Source organism: Pipistrellus hanaki (assembly GCF_964339955.1).
Source record: "Pipistrellus hanaki genome assembly, chromosome: 4".
Taxonomy (NCBI): Eukaryota; Metazoa; Chordata; class Mammalia; order Chiroptera; family Vespertilionidae; genus Pipistrellus; species Pipistrellus hanaki.
In genome coordinates, this window is record NC_140506.1 from 49,105,884 (window position 1) to 49,120,561 (window position 14,678).

Here is a 14,678-nt window from a genome sequence, read left to right on the forward strand (position 1 = left end):
CCCGGCCCCGGGCCCTCCGGCCTTCCCGGGGCGCAGGCAGGCTATCTCATAGATACACGGACCGCGCCCTCCTCCAGCCCCGCAGCCCCCTCCCCGCGGGGCGCCCCGGACGGTCCCCTGTACCTGGGGCCCGGGTCCCAGCCGCTCCGCCGCCCGCCGCCTGCTGCACTGGCCCGAGAGCGAAAGTGAAAGTGGAGCCCGGGAGCCGCACGCGGCGCGAGGGGCCCGTGACCCCGAGGCCGGCGGGGGAGCCCGGGCCGCGGCGGGAGCTGGGGAAGGGGCGACCCGGAGCGGGGCTGCGGGAGGAGACGGCCGGTCCCTCGGCGGGAACGCGCGAGTCATGTCTGGAAACAGTGGGGTTGCCATGGGGGGAGGAGCACCCTTTCTGACTGTAATCGTTCTCTCCGTGTCTCCGGAGGAGTTTGTTTCATTGGGAACACCTGGCGCAGCGGGGTTGGGGCGTAAAGAGCCGGCAGGTGCCCTGGACCAGGGAGCGGACCCCTCCGTCCAGCCTGGACGGGCTCCCGCCCCTCATTGGGCTCAGCGGGTGTCCATTATCTCTCTCTCTCTGCAAATGGGCTGAGAGCTGTTGGCCCGCCTCCGAAGGAATCAGGAACCCAGAACAACCTTCGGCTGCAAAACGCTAAGCCCCCAGGTGGTCAGGAAACGCCTCTAAGGAGGAAGGAGGTAGAGATTGTTCCCGAAACCTCCCCACTGCTCCCCAGGGGACATGGACCCCAAAGATTTGCTGCTCCCTACATTCAAACGTTCATCTTGCTTTAACAAATCAAGTAATCATTCCTTAGGCTCCCTTTAAAACATAAGCACTGAATGAAATGCACACCCCACCCCCAGGCCTATCTCTGAACATCTGATGGTAAAGAAGTCACAAATGTTCATCCTCAGCCAATGCTACGAGTGGGGGAGGGTACTGTACCGCTGTGCCTCTGGGCCCCTTTTCTTCCTATACTCGGGCTTTCTCCTCTCACTTCCCTTTTAGCCTTCTTCCTTTTCAGAATTGGTATTTTAAATCACTGAAACAGTAAATGTTAACTCTCTTTCTCCAGTCTTATGCATCCTTTTGAAAAAACACACTTTGTTCTGCATATTCTCTCCAGTTAAGGACATTTTGTAATATAAAATTAGCACCCTGTCCCCAGATCCAACCAGGGTGTGATCAAGGGAAATTTTTCACTAAAATTCAACAAGAAGCAGGGCTTTGGGATCAGGTAATTTCCCAAGTGTGGCAGGGGCGTCAGTGCATAGCCGTGGCCTCCAAGGCCTTCAGGGGTCAGTGTGTGATCCCAATTTGCACGGATGAGAGGTTCTTGTCCAGGAAACTAATGCCTTCCTTTCCTTTTATATTTATGCTTTGGGATGTAATGGTTCCACTTTAGTTCTGAATACAGTTTCTTTTAAATATATATCTTGAAGATCAGGATGGAAGGGCACCAAGCAGACTGAAGGCTGCTATAAATGGCGACTGAAGTGGGGGAGGGGGGGGAGGAGGGGAGAGGAGAGCGCTTTGTAGGGATGTGGGAAGAAGAGAGCTGAAATATCAGCAAGGAAAGTGCTGCCACGGGTCTCTAGACTGTTCTCTCACAAGCTCCTCCTTGCTCAGACTTTAGACTCAGTTACCCTGGCCATGATTTCATCTTCAGAATCCAAGTGCACGACAACTGATAAAGCAATAAAATAGAGGGTTTGGCTGCCGTTCCTTCTAATATCAAAGTTCTAGCAGCGATATGAGGGATGCCGACCCTGGAGTGAGGGACTTGAAGGAGTCCCAGTTGAAGAATCTGTGAAATCAAATCTTAGCAACTACCAAATGTAAAGATAGTATTATAGGAAAGCGGACTGAAAGAAAGGACACCTGAATTTGATTTCTTAACATTAGATACTGGGCAAAGAGCTAGCCATATACATATGCATATGTAATTTACTCTTTCCCAGCAATCATGTAAAGTTATTGTGCTTTATAGGTAGGAAAAGTGAGAGAGGTTGACAACTTGGTCAAAGACAGAAAGAAAATAAAAAGTGAAACCTAAATTTGAACCCTAGGTAAGTACATTTGACTCCAAAGACCATGCTTTTTCCACTAAATCACACCACTTCCTCAATTAGCTGTTTTCCACTTGCTCCTCCTCCTCTTCACTTCACCCCCAATTCACTGGGCACTCTCAAATTTGCTCTTTCCCATCCATTTTTCTATGAATTTCACATCCTGGGAAATCTTCCTGGAACCTCCAGGTTTCTTCTCAGTGAATATTAATTTATGCTGCTGTAATGGAGCAATCCTAAATTGGCAGTTGGTTAAGAAAACAAAGCTTGCTTGCTCACTCAGGGTACACAGCCCTTGAAGACAGTCAGGGTCCTTTGCCCTGTGTGGCCACTGGATACTCAGGGTGACAGAGACTTGCCATCTTATAGGTGCATTCATCTGAAACTTGGCAGGAAAGAGAAAGTCCAGAGAATTATACATCAGCATTTCCTCACCTAAGTGCTGAAAAACACACATCACCTCCACTCACCTGTCATTGGACAGAACTATGAACACCATAAACACTAATAAGATTGTCTACCACACAGTGTAAAAGGATCAGTTGAGCTCATCCATTTCTAAGGCTTCTCAGAGGCCTTAGTCCCAGATTCGGGCAAAGATGTGGGCTTAAGCCATTTAAGCATGAATGACTTTAGGCTACTACTGATCAGTTTTTTCTATTGGATTACAGGTTTTGATCAAATGGGGTTTAATTTTGCTCCAATTGATTGAATCAGTTCTGTCTTCATTGGCTTTTAGTTGATTACTACCAGCATTTGGCTAATTTCTTCTCTTCTGCTGCCAAAGCTGCTGCCATTTTGATCATATTACTACACTCCTTTTTGATGTAAAATCTTACCTAGAATCGTGATGTAGAAAACACACAAAAGCAAGGCTACTCTGATTAAGTGGAATAGCTTTACCCATTCAGTCTTTGCCAGCTGCCTGCCAGCACTTCCTGCCTCGCCTCCACCCCCATACACACTGTGGTCCCTGAGACACCTCTACAGGCTCTAAAGACCCAGAGCTCAATTTCTAAAGTGTCAACTTATAAAGGAATAGCAATGTCCCTCATTCTTTATATTCTTGGTAGAGAGGATGATACTTTTTTTTCCTGTGTGCCAAATTGCAGGAGAGTCCTGCTCGATAAAATCAATTCCATTTTATTAACAATCAGAAACAGGGAGGAAAGTATAGATGCCAAGTTAAAAGAATGACTGTCTCAAAGCAGACCTCTGAGCTAATAACAACTAACAAATTCCTCTGAAACATTGTGGTTTGAAAGCATTTACATATTCTCTATCTCATTGGATCCTTGTGTAGGTGGCTTATAGTTCCATTTTTCTAGAATGAGGAAACTGGGAATGGGAGGTGGTAAGTGACCTACCAGGGGACACCACATGGGGAAGGCTGCTCTAAACTTAAGCCAATTCACAGGAAAGCAGAGGTGACCAACACAGAGAATAACCCCACTGAGGCTCTCATATCCATTGTCTTGAGCAAGCCCTGCCCTTGGACTTTCCAATCAAGAGAACAATGATTTCCTTTCTTAATTGAGCCAGTTTGTGCCAGGCTTTAGAAAGAGTCTTGAGTCACCATTATGACAAGCACTAGAGGGGGAGAGCAATGGGTCCCAGCTTCTGGAGGAACAACTGAACTTCTTACCAAGTGACCAAAACTGCTGTCCAACCACTAGGACCCACAGGTCCTGAAAAACATTCTGGGTGCCTTGAGGCCTGATTACATTTCCCCTTTTCCCTCCCTCCTCGAACATCTGAAGTATCTGGTTCTTGCAGTCTCACGGAGTCCAGGGGACCCGCCAGGATTTGTCCTCCTCAGTAAGCTAGAGGGCCCATCCATTGCTCTCTAGCCAGCATGCTGTATTCCTATTGCTCTACAGGCCCTAAAGACCCAGATGTGATTTCCCTTTGCTCACATCATGAAGGAGGTAAATTGCCATAACACATTTTTTTTTAACTTACATTTCTGTCATTACTGATAAGACAGAACACAGATACTGAACATAAGTTGATGAGATGTCTTATTTCCTCTTTTGAGGATTATATGTTGATGCTTATTGATGCTTATTATTTAAATTTCCATTTTAGCTACTGGAAATTCATTACTTCATTATATATAAATTATGACAACTAAGAAAAACCCACAAATTCTATTAAAATTTAAATATCACAATCAGTAAGGCTCTATTGTTTCAAAGCAATCCACAAATCCATTTAGATGAATCATGGCAATTTTCTAAAATTCAGACCTAAGCCTGATATATTATTTATGCTGGAGTTTACCTGATATTGTCAATCTGAACAATTCACCTGCTTTTTACATGCAACAAATAATGCCAACCTCACCTCATGTTTTGTATCCATGTAATTACAAAGACAGAAGGAAAAACAAAAAAGGCCAGTGACATTTACAAAAACTAATTTCTATGTTGGATCAGTGAGGATTCAACCCCAGAGAACAGAATTTATTCAAGTCATTTAATCAGGAAAGGATTTATTGCAGGCTATTAAGTGACTTACGTAATCATTGGATAGGCTTAAATAACACGTGCTAGCTCAGTCCCTCAAGGTGAAATCAGAAAATTTGTACAACAAAGAAGTCTCTCATGCTTGGCCCCATTTCTTTCCCTCTGTGGTGTTGGTTCCACTTTTGGGACGGGAGCTCCAGGAACAAGTCCCAAAGCCACTTTGTAGAACTTGGCTACCAGTGAAGCTATTCTCTTGCCACAACTCAGTAGCCATCTGCTAAATTGGGCTGCTGCTATCAATCACAGCTGCAGACTCCAGGTCTAGTCATGGATGCTCCAATCTGTCTGAACAAAATGAATATTTCAAGCCCTGCCTCTTTCTCCACTTAACTCAGTTGCAAATTCAGTTCTCCCACCAGTGCTTCTGTTTGGCAGAGCCTAACTCCCACCCAAAACCCAGAAGCCAGGAAGTCTGGGAAGTGAAGTATTTGTTTTCCAGGACTGCAATGGAGTGAAGAATTTCAAAAGGAGGTTGGGAGAAGCACTCAGTGAGCCATTCACAGTATCCACCACAAGTGTTAACTGTATCATTCACAGTATCCACCACAAGTGTTAACTGTATCAGAGAATCATTGATTGGCTGAAAAAACAAACAAAAAAAAAACCAATTGTGAGGAGGTCTCAAGTAATTCTGAATGTTTTTATGGAAAAGAAATAACTGGGAAATTGATAGTAGATTTAGATTATGAGAGGCAATAGAGCACTTAGGCGTATGAGGAATATTCAACTTTGTGACATAAGCTTATTGCTAAGCATCAGTTAAGACTTGGAATCGTCAAAATGTTTCTAGGGCTCTTTTTTCCTTTGTCTATTCAGCACCCTTTCCTTCCGGCTCCTGGTAGACACATAGTCACATGACCCAACCTTAGTTTGAGATCATAGCACCCCCTTTCTCTGGCTACAGTGATCCGGCCCAGGATTGGCAAAGCCAGGGCCTAGGCCTTGCCCAGGAGTATTCTGGCTGAAGCTGACAAAGAAGCCTCTTCTTAAATTTTTTTCTCTCTCTTTGTGTTCCCTATATTATAAGAATGTGGCCTTAGGCAAGTTTCCACTTGGAGGCAATGCCCAGGTCATGAAACCAACACGGAAGAGGGACAAGAAAGGGGGCTGAGCTGGAGAGACTCTGTTGTGCACATTTTCTAATTTTACCTTCAGGGGCTGGGGCTGCTTCCTTTCTGCAGTTATTTCTTCAGTTTGTGAGTATCTGGCATCTTTCCCATAAATACTCCCTTTGGGTTAAAATCGTAGATTGAGTTGAGTATTAGTCACATTTTGCAATTTGGAGAGTCCATGGCAAGTCACCGCCTCAATTTTATAACCTACTAGCTCCACTCGTCACTCAGAGGAAGGTGGTGTCCTCTGTGTCCCATGGGAGAATAGAGTTTTGTGTTTTTTGCTTCCCATACATTGTTTGTTGTTGACCTAAATGTCAAAGACGCCTAAACCAGAACTACAGTTCTATTCAACCAGCTTGATTTCAGTAATCTTGATAGTGACACCCAATTGCAGAGGAGCAGCCTCTCAGAATAATTCCATTTTTTTAAAAAAACTCACTGACCACAATAGTGTCTGCACCTTATAGCCACCCACTGTGTTGTCTGGAGAGCCCCAGAAATGTCACTGTTAGGGGGAAGAGCCAAAGGAAAACTACTGTGAGACCCGGAAGGGAAGAGAATCTATGGTTCCATAGGGCAGGCTTTGTGAGTGTGTGTGTGTGTGCGTGTGTGTGACAGAAAAGCAGAAAGAAGAATCAAAAACTTTTCCTACCAATAACACTCAGGTGTGTTGTTTTCCACTTGCTTTTTTGTGTGTTTTTTAAAAAATATATTTTTATTGATTTCAGAGAGGAAGGGAGAGGGAGAGAGAGAGAGAGAGAGAGAGAGAAACATCAATGATGAGAGAGAATCATTGATTGGCTGCCTCCTGCAGGCCCCCTACTGGGGATCAAGCCTACAACTTGGGCCTGTGCCCTTGACCTGAATTGAACCTGAGACCCTTCAGTCCACAGGCCAATGCTCTATCCACTGAGCCAAACCAGCTAGATCTCCACTTGCTTTTAAACTTCCTTAAAGCTCAGTTTTACTGTAAGTTTGAAATGAGTAAAACCTGCCCCAGATTTGTCTTTTCAAACACTACAGGATCAAATCAGACGGGCATTAGAAATATGGCATACACAATAATCACCCTCAAGTGGGGTTTAATTAGGGGTGAGTCCTTGTGGATGTTCACTTTTCTGAGCACTGTATTCATTCAGCACAGTCTTCTAATATTGTGTGGGCGATATTGTCACCTTCTTGGACATCACAAAGAATTGAGCATATACTAGACTTCAATCAGTCATGGATTTAATATTCACAGTTTTTATCATTTGAGTAGTTTGTAATTTTGCTGAGGCATGACTTAGAGTTGCATGAACTGAAGCAACAAAAGCAGCCACTTGAGCCTTGAGTGGACCTGGCCAGCCATTCAGAATCCATACCCCCATCCAACTCATCATCACAGGCACAACTTCTGAAGTGATAAAATCTAAAAAAGTAATAAAAAAAAAAATTGAGGCTACATTTCTAGAATTTTATTAAGAATCTTGAGGGGTCACTTAAAGTTTTAACATTCATTTGACTGCATTTTATGGGAGAAAATATGTACTCAAGTGGTATTTGAAATTGGAGTCTTGGAAAATTCTTGCAGAAGTCTGCTTTAATTTAAACATCATTAGTTTTTCTTAAGCTGTTGAGGATAGTATAATTCATGAGTAAGACCACAAAAGTTTTTATAGTGAGTACTATAAAACTGCTACTAATTCTGAAAATGAGATTTTCTTTTATTTGTCTTTAAAAAAAAAAGATAAGAAAAGAGAAAGGAGTCATGTCCTTTGCAAAACTGCAAACAACAAATGCTGATTGATTAGTTGCCAAAATGGTCTTTTCTCATTCATTATGCTGTTGGTTTTTGTATTTGACGTAGTTTATAACCTCTTCTTTCTTGAAATCTCTCCTGTCCCTTGGCTTTAGAGATACCACTCTCATTGGTAAACCCAAATTCACTTACAGTTGTCCTTTGTATCTTTGGGATGCCCTGTGGATACCGAAATCCATGGATTCTCAAGTCCCTTAAATAAAATGGTAATTGCCTTTAACCTATATTTGCATAGAGGCTACATCAAGAGTTGCCTACACTTCATTTTATTCACTTCGTGTGTATTCAGCACAATGCTTGGCTCACAGAAAATTCATGTTTTACTTCTTGGAACTTTCTGGGATTTAAAAAAAAAATATTTTGATCTGTGTTTGGTTGAATCTGCAGATATGAAACCCACCCAGAGGGCCGACTGTACTTAGATTTCTCTTTTGAATTCTAGATCTGTATAAACACTATTTAACTCTGGAACGTTCTCTTGGATTTTCTATAAACGGACTCCAAAAGAGACTGCCCTTGCTCCTCACAAACTCATAACCTCCTTCTGTCTCCCCTTTTTGATTCTTTTCTCTGGTAGCAGACCTAGAAGTCAGGCAGGCCTGGGCACTCAGTCCCATGGATCCAGGGGAAGTACAACATGGAGAAAAGGGCCAGGAGCAGAGGGGTTCCTTATCTATTACCAGGGACTGGCTGTCATGGCCTATAACTAGGAGAGTGCCAAAGTCAAAGCAAGTAAAACTAGGAGGAACTACTTACCCATGTCCCCCACTCCCACCCCCGCCCCCAGGGCAGTTTCAGTTACCCACAGTTTAAAAATATTAAATGAAAAATTCCGGAAATGAACAATTCATAACTTTTAAGTGGCGTGCCATTCTGAGTAGTGTGAAGAAAGCTTGTACAGCCCTGCTCCAGCCCACCAGGTGTAGAGGGCCACCTGGGAAGACACATGGACATTCTTTAGATTGTTGCTGACTGGCCGGGTATATTGGGGGAGTCATGTCAGTTGCACTCCCGCCCTGGGAGTGCCATGTGTTCTTATTTCCTGGCTTGTGTTTGTCCCGGAGGAAGGCGTGGGTGGAACCTGGGCCCTCCCAGGCTCCTTGTTTTCCTGTGAAACCCCCTTGTTGGATTGGAGAATAAATAGATGTGCTGCCTGGCTTAGGAGGTGGTCTTCTGTCTCTCCAGCAGAGCAGGTCGGTGGCCCTCCCATCTCTGTGTCTTCGCTCTTTATTTCTATTATTTCTCAATCCCTGGCCACCTCCACTTAGAACCGGTTCGTTCATCTCTCTTTCCGTGCGGCTGTATCTGCTTCCACTCCCCACTGGTTAGTCACTTAGAGGGAGGAAGACCCATTCATATAACTTTTATTACAGAATACTCTTATAAGTATTCTATTTTATTAATAGTTATTATTTTTAATCACTTATTGTGCCAATTTATAAATTATACTTTATCATAGGTATGTATGTATGTATGTATGTATGTATGTATAGGAAAAAAATAGTGTATACAAGGTTTGCTACTATACATGGTTTCAGGCATCCACTGAGAGTCTTGGTATGTACCCCCCTTGGATAAGGGAGGACTACTGCAGTTAAAAAAGGAGATCTCAAAGCAGCAGGAGATCTGAGACTGATTAAAACATGTGTGGACCAGAGGGGCACATCTTAATAATAAGAACTGGTATGTTTCAAGCATTTTTGTGTACCAACTGCCATGCCACACACTTTATATGAAGAGGCCCCCATTTAATGCTCACAACACTATGTTATGCTACATTATCGTTTTCATGGAGAACACTGAGGCTCTGCAAGGTTAAGTAACTTGAGGGACATTTTGCTAGGAATTGGTAGAGCTGGGTTAGTGGTGAATTCTTAAGATTAAGAATTTCAAATCTCTCCCGGTGCAGGTTTGCTTGTGTGCCATCTTAGTTTAAAAGGGATTGGTGAGAGATACACTATTCCAAGTGTTATTATGATCTTGCCTTCAACCTAGTTACCCAAGCTATCCATTAACATGACACTATCATCTAACTCCTTCATTCCTTCACCACTCAACCTCACCAGGTCCTGTCATATTACTTCCACAGAAAGTATGTCCTGAATCTTTGACCCAGAACCTTGCTAAAGCTATCAAATACTTTGACCATACTTCAATTCCTGAGGGCTCTTTTAAGTGTAGTCTACAATGAAATATTCATCTTTCTCATGATTCTTTGGCACTGCACTTGGTTGTCTTTGATTTCCCATAATTCTTTGGCACTTCCTTGACTGGCTGTCATGAATTTGTTTTACCTCTGACTCTGTGCAATACCATGTCTAATTTTTGTGTGGCTCTGATATCATGTCCAAGTTACTTTCATATCATGTGTTCCAATAGTAGATTAAAAGACATTTTTGGCAGATTTGAGGGACCCTTTCATAGGCAGCCAGCTCTTTGGGACCCTATAAAAAGGGTCCTTCCACCCTGGAGTCCAAAATGCAGTTCAGAAATAGTGTTGTTGAAGTAAGTCTCTTCTTCCCGAAGAAACAGGGCGATGGCAGGAGTTACTAAAATGGACACATCTGGGCTGGTTACTTTGCTTGTGTTGGTGCCACCCACTTCCTTCTCTTTCCCTACTGGACCACTTTAGCAGTTGAAGGGGACATTCGGGGTCGAGCTTAAAGTAGAGTGTGGTGCCAAATTTTGCTCCTGCCCAGCCCTAAGCAAGAAAGTTCTATGGGTCAGTGTCCTCTGTACCAATGCAGGTCATGGCTATGTAACTGCCCAGGCAGCCTTGCCAGCTGGACTGAATTTAAGAATTAACATGCTGCCGAAACCGGTTTGGCTCAATGGGTAGAGCTTTGGCCTGCGGACTCCAGGGTCCCGGGTTCGATTCTGATCAAGGGCATGTGCTTGAGTTGCGGGCACGTCCCCAGTAGGGGGTGTGGAAGAGGCAACTGATCAATGTTACTTTCTCATCCATGTTTCTAGCTTTCTATCCCTCTCCCTTCCTCTCTGTAAAAAATCAATAAAATATATTAAAAAAAAAAAAAAAAGAATTAACATGCTATATTCACACCTAGAGCCCAATGTTCAAATGTTCAGCCAGACCCACTTTAGAACATGAACTACCTCAGAAATTTGGTTCCTCAAATGTCCCACTGGCAGTCTGGTTTGGGGGCTCAGGTGGCTTCCTCTGCTGTAGTTCTTAGGCCTGAACCAGCACCCAAATGGCTCTTCTGCTTGCCCTGGAGTTCTGTCTCCACATACAAATCAGATCCTGTTTTCTGAATTAAAAACTCCAATGGGCCGAGACTGGTTTGGCTCAGTGGATAGAGCATCGGCCTATGGATTGAAAAGTCCCAGGTTCGATTCCGGTCAAGGGCATGTACCGTGGTTGTGGGCACATTCCCAGTGGAGGGTGTGCAAGGGGCAGCTGATTAATGATTCTCTCATCGATGTTTCTAACTCTCTGTCCCTCTCTCTTCCTCTCTGTAAAAAATCAATAAAATATATTTAAAAAAAATAAAATAAAATAAATCTCCAATGGCTTGTCTTGACACTTCCCAAAGTCTTTAGGACCCTGTATAATCTAACCCTGTATGCCCTTACAAATAATCTCACATCCCTCTTCATAGGTTTTACCAGACTGACCTTTTTTCATTTCCACAAACAGGCTAAGCTGTTTCCTGCCCCAGACATGCTATTCTCTTAGCCTGAAAAATACTCCTCCCCACAACTCCCACCCCCACCTTTCCCAACAATTGGATTTCAACTTGACTGCCCCTTTTCTGACCACCTTTTAGTGGTCACATACCTTTTATTATTTAACACAGCTATAACCACAATTTTTAATTCTTTTAAAAATTTTCTATTTCCTTGGACTTAGTCAGTTTTCTCAGCTATTTTGTAAGTTCCATGAAGCCCACCTGTGTCTATTTTTTTTCTAAGCAGTACTTTTACTGCATCCTACAAATTTTGATAGGTTGTATTTTTATTTTGTTCAATACTTTTGATTTCTCTTGAGACATCTTCTTTGACTTATGTGTTATATAAGTCAAAGACTCAATGTCTTCAAATACATTGAGATTTTTCAGTTATCTTTTTGTCATTGATTTCTAGCTTAATTCCATGCTGGTCTGAGAGCATACTTTATATGATATTTATTCTTTTAAATTTGGAAAGTTATACTTTATGGTCCAAAATGTGGTCTATCTTGGCAAATGTTTCATGTGAGCTGGGAAGAATGTAGATTCTACTGCTGCTGGGTGAAGTATTCTATAAATGTCAATTAGATCCAGTTGATGGATAATCATCTCTCTTTTCACCATTAAATGCCCAGGGTTTAACAGAGAACTTGGCCTGTAGAATGTCCTCCATAAATGTTTATTGAATAAGAAGAGAGAGAACTAGCAAGAGAAGAACAGATACAGTGACCTCACATGTTATTCCCCTGACTATAATTTTCAATATTTAACTATTACCTATACAATACATTTTAACTATTATTCTTCCTATTCTGTAGTAATATCATTTACCCTATTTCTTCTGTTGTAACAGATGCAATTATTTTATGTACTACTGTAGAAAGGGGGGAGAAAAAGAAGCACTGCCAATAAAATTGTGAAATGCCAATCAATTTCAAAGATGTTACAATATGAGAAAAGCAAGTCACAGGGTTGATGAAATGTTGTAGCTAGCTACAAGTCTGCCCTGTGTGCTTATTTAGCTTTGTATCCCCAGCACCAAGCTCACTGCATAGAATAAATGCTCATTAACATTAGTTTAGTTATTTGATGTGTCACTCACTCCCCACCGCCAGCCCCCTGGCCAGCCTTCATCCCCCAGTCCTGACATTTCCTGTGTTCCCATGCTGTCAGTGTTCCTAACTGGTCAGAGATTTTAATTTCTTTTGAAATATATTTGCTGCATGAAATTCTGATGCTTTTTCTCATTTCTCAAGACCTGGCTGTGGGCAGTCAGCTACACTACAGCTACATATCTGCCAAGCTCCCGTTTGCTCTTCAAGCTACTGTGATAGACTGGCGTCCTCTCTGCTCTCCTGGCTCTCTCAGCACAACTGCATCGGGCAAACCAGTGATGAAGAGAAACTGGATAGAGAGAAGGGGTAGAGGGGACCAATGGGGGAAAAGGGAGGACATCTGTAATACTTTCAACAATAAAGGTTTTCTGTTTTTGTTTTTTTTTTGTTTTGTTTTTTTGGTTAAAAAAAAAAAGAGGGAATTGGGGCATGGAGAATTTTGGGAATTTTCAAATAAGTTGCCGGTAACTTCTTATCCATTCACTGGCCTGACCTTCCCCTAAGCTTTATTTATTTTTAACATTTATTTAGGAAGAGCAAAAAGAAGTAAAAGTCAGGGATCTTCAACTCCAGTCAAATAAACCCTATTCCTTTTAATCCCTTTTCTATAGGACTTTTTAAAAATAAGGATCCCACATGGGTATCATGGTGGAGTGAATGTAGCCACTCCGTTCAGCCAGCGTGGTGTGTTTTGAACCGTGAATTGGCTGTGCATTCTCCAGTTGGCCAGCACGTCACTTCTAACCATTTTATTGCAGTGGATTTATATATTCCTATTACCCCCTGGACCCTTGAACATATCTGAATGTTTGACCCCTGCCTTGACTGTGCGGTTTTCTTCCCCGGGAGGCCCTCTGGCTCACCGTGTCCCTTTGGTTTTCTTATCCTCATTTTGAGATTTATCGGCCATTAGAGATGGGTCAGTTTCTCTAATTGTAGAGAAAACTATACCCTGAAGTTGAAATAGACTATTTATAGAAATGTTTGTTAGATATATTTATTGGTGCAGGATGTAGCTATAAAAATAATCCCTGCCTCTATTCCCACAAGGCCCAAATGCCTTGTGGTCATTATGAAGCAGTATTGGAAGGAGGAGGGTGGTGGACAGAATTTTAAAAATTGTCATAATGTTAATTAACATTTAAAATTGCATGAAGAATTTGGGGATCTAAGACCTCCCTCTAGCCCAAGCTCTAATCACAACTTTCAACAGATCTTCTCTGGACTTTTGCTTGGAATTTACTAAATAAAGCACAGGTAGGGGAAGATAGTGTTGGATGAAGCTGCGAAGAGTTGGAGTAGTCTCATAGTGTGTCCTGTAAGGCATGGCCAGGAGGAATAGATGTTCTTTTGTCTCCTTTATGCAGTCAATTGGGCATAGAAGACAAGTGATTAAGTTAAAAATAAACCTGAAGTGCTTCTCTCTGTTTCAGGAATAAAAATATAAATTTTTTTTTTCTGGAATTGGTTGCTTTTAATCTTTTAATAGTAGTTTCCATTTCACTTCTCCCCTCCACCTCACCTTTCCCCTTTCCCTCTAACCCCCTGCAAGGTATTCATTCCCTTGCATAAAACTGAAGTTCCCCAATTCTTATCTGAAAAATGCTGAGACCCCTGCACTGGTTGAAACCCCGGGAGGGTAATAGAAGGGTATTGCATTCCAAAACACTGATCATTAATTTTTCTACAGGGCTGATTTAAAGTCAGACTTATTAGGTTTCATAATTATTTTCCAAATAAGACTTTTTAATTTACAGACTTACCTACTTAAAGTTACTGTGATAAATGAAGCCTAAATGAAACACACTCATCTTGTAAATTATTTTAAATTTGAGCCTGGAATGTATAAAGAAATAAAAATTTTCCACTAAGCACACAAAGAATAGAACCACTAAAAACATGGACATCATCTCTGCTGCCTTTTGTGATGTCTATCCCCAAGTTCCTTCTGTTTTTTATCTATTACAGGGTCAAGTCTTTAATTTATAGGTCTTGTTTTATTGAGAGGTAATTGGCATATAACACTGTATAAGTTTAAGGTGTATAGCATGGTGATTTGATATAATTATATATTGTATATTGCCACTGTAGTGTTAGCTAACATCTCCATCATGCCACATTATAATTTCATTTTTGTTATGAGAACACTTAAGATCTTACAACTTTTCAAGTATACAATAGTATTGTTAGCTATAATCACAATGCTGATCCCTACAATTTCTTTATCTTCTGATTGAAAGTTTATACCCTTTACCAACATCTCCTTATTCCTCCATCCATCCCACCCCCGTTCTATTCTCTGTTGCTATGACTTGGCTTTTTAGATTCCACATATAAATGAGATCATATAGTATTTGTCTTTCTCTCTA

General features: G+C 42.0%; 1 protein-coding gene across 2 annotated transcripts in view; it reads right to left on the reverse strand.

Annotated features, from left to right (window-relative positions):
• ERAP1 (endoplasmic reticulum aminopeptidase 1) overlaps nucleotides 1-237 on the reverse strand; it is a 36,066-nt gene extending 35,829 nt beyond the window's left edge. The window contains exon 1 of one of the 2 annotated variants that reach the window (XM_084881949.1): nucleotides 124-237. The gene's annotated coding sequence lies outside the window, so the exon portion shown is untranslated. The remainder of the gene's footprint in view (nucleotides 1-123) is intronic. The other variant, XM_084881948.1, reaches the window with a different exon arrangement.
• Between the last annotated feature and the right edge of the window lie 14,441 nt (nucleotides 238-14,678).